We start from the raw sequence: 2,853 nt of genomic DNA, 5'->3' as shown, positions 1-2,853 counted from the left end.
TTTGCAGGATCTACCCTCACTCCCTATCTACAAACCAAATGACCTAGCAGGGTCCTAAAAGGAACACAAAACAGGAATTTCTTTAGATTAAGGGTGATCTGGTATCCTCAACAGGTATCTAGCATTAGGTGAAAAATTGCCACATGGTGTTTCAACAACCCAAACATAGTCCAGTCATGAAAGTACACTTCTAAGAACTTATGAATAAACTCCTTGAATGTAGCAATGTCTACACGCGAGAAAATTACAGGTGCATTCTTCAATCCAAAAGGCATTATAACATATTGAAAACACCCCCACTCAGTTGCGAAGGTCGTCTTGCTCCTATCTGCCAACGCGACTTTGATATGATGGTACCTAGAGAACCCATCAGTAAAGGAATATGCTTCCTGGCCACCTACATTGTCCAACACTTCATCAGAGAAAGGATCATGTACACAACCATCATTCAACTTCGTGAGATCTAAGCATATCCTTATTTCATCCTTCTTCTTCTTTTCCTGTACCACCATTGGGCTTACCCAATCATATTCTTCTATGGTCTCAATGATGTCTGCCATGAGAATCTTGTCTAGCTCTAAGCGAACCTTCTCCTTATACTTCATATTGAGACGGTAAGGTCTTTGCTTAACTAGCTTCATGTTGGGCTTCAACGTGATCTTCATAACACCCACATCTCCAATTATCCCTTTTAGATCTGCAAAATTCGTAGGGAACAAATCCTGTTATTCGTGGAGCATTTCAGCGACCTTATCCACCGTCATGTCATCCCAGTAATCTCAAATCTTCACAAATTTGGGCTCTGCCTCCGTACCAATATTTACCTATTTCGTTTTTAGTGGCACAGTTATATCAAGATTCTCAGTTTGTGGTCCCTCAACCTCACGGTGACCTTCTGTTTCCAGGATTTTAATCTTTCGTGGGTCCTCATCTTCTTCTTCAAGTGTCACATTATAATATTCCAACTCATGACTCAGTTGAGTAGTCCAATCGTTTTGAATCAGGTCCAAAGGATCCTACGGTATCCTAAATATTATTGCTTTCACTTCTTGTCGTGCCTCATCAATACAGTCAAACCCGTCTTCAAAGCTAAATGTCATTATGAATCCTTCGCCCAAAATAGCCCATTCACTTGTACCATGGTGGAGCTCTATTTCAATGTACCAATTCATCGGGATGACATCCAGGGTGTGACAGAACAAGTGCACCTAATCAGGTTGGTGCTTCATCTCATAAGCCTGAGCCCATTTGGCCAAGTGTGTGCGCAGATCATCCTGCCCATCATATTTTTCTGTCATTCATACCTTCGGCATCCCATGGTGTGTTCTCATCATCCTCCTACATTCGCACCAATCATCAAAGCTACCCTTGTACATACCCCACCACCTTGCGGGCATAGTGCACAGTGCCTAGTCCAAAGCTTGGAAGCACTACCTCTCTGGTACGTCCCTTTGCAATGCGTCCAAAAATATATCTACATCATTCAGGCCATCATAAGTGGGCAGATTATTTACCTCTCACAACACACAACGTAGCAACTGGGTAATCATGTTACAACTCAGTGTGGTTACTTCATGTAACTAATTCTACCATCACTCTAATTATTCATTAGAGCCTGAGGTGCAAGAACTCTCATGATCCCATGTAATTCATCCATCCACCGTTGGATTCACCCAATCTTGGTCTTGCATTGTTATCTTATAAATATAGTCTAGATCATCATCTCTCTCATAATAGCAGACTGGTTTAGTATAGCATGATCCTTCAACATGATCTAGGGGTACTATTACATGGAGCGATTCCTTCTCAAATATCATCTTTCGCTTATTTAGGTTGATTAACGCGTTCATATTAGTAACGTAATCAATGCCAAGGAGCACAGGGTAGGGATTACTGTCATCTACAATTTCTATTACTTCAAAGTCAGCCAACGTGCTCGCGCCTTCAATATCTACAGTCACCCCTTGCAGCCGCCCCATGGGGATGATCTTCTACTAATTTTCCATCCTTAACTGAATCAGAGACCACTATAGCATGGGTATTCCCATCCGTTCCCAAGTATTCTTCGGTAGGATGTTCGCGTATAACCCCAGATCCAAAATAACCTGATCCATTTCATATTCTCCTATCTGGGCAGTCAACCTCATCTCTCATCCTACCCTTGTTTTATGCTTACCAATCTTTCGTACCACGCATGGTTCATCTGGAGTGTTTTCGGCATATCAATTTATAAGCTCTTGTAATCCCCTCACAACCTTACTATCGCCCAACAACTTCATGCAAGTCTCCTAGAGGGTCATAAGCATAGAAGGGTCCATCTCATGATCAGGATTATCCTTGCTTCCTGAGGTGGAGGCCTCAGTGAAACTCTTCTTTGCTTCCATGAACGTTTTTTATCCAAATCAAATTCATCCTCCTTCGTCGGGCCTTTGCGAACCCATGCACTCTCTTCGGGTTGTTTCCCCTTATCATTCCTTATTTCAATTCGACTTCGAAGCACTATATTCACATTCAGATACTATTCGCAAGGCTCAGAACTCATCATATGTAGGTTCTGAGTTGGCTGGGTTGGTAGCGCCCCTTTATTGTGTATCCTCGCTATCAGCATAGGACAGTCCTCTGTTTCATCATCAAACAAAGTGCAATATTTGCAAGATGAACATGTTGGGTTAGTGAAATCATGGGCATAGTGTCTTGGTCCTCCGCAATTGTAGTAGATTAGTTGTCCTCAAACTCTGTTAGGTCCTCCCCGCCTCCGCCTCATTCGCACCCTTGAAAGCCTATTCGCATCATCCCTACGCTCTAGTCAGGGGGCCGCGTTTTTTCCGAGACCCCTATAGGCAAGTGTTCTAT

The sequence above is a fragment of the Pinus tabuliformis genome, chromosome 6 (genome assembly GCF_031772625.1).
Source record: "Pinus tabuliformis cultivar Carrire ecotype Pingquan chromosome 6, CPIR1, whole genome shotgun sequence".
Classification (NCBI taxonomy): Eukaryota; Viridiplantae; Streptophyta; class Pinopsida; order Pinales; family Pinaceae; genus Pinus; species Pinus tabuliformis.
This window is presented reverse-complemented; position numbering follows the sequence as displayed.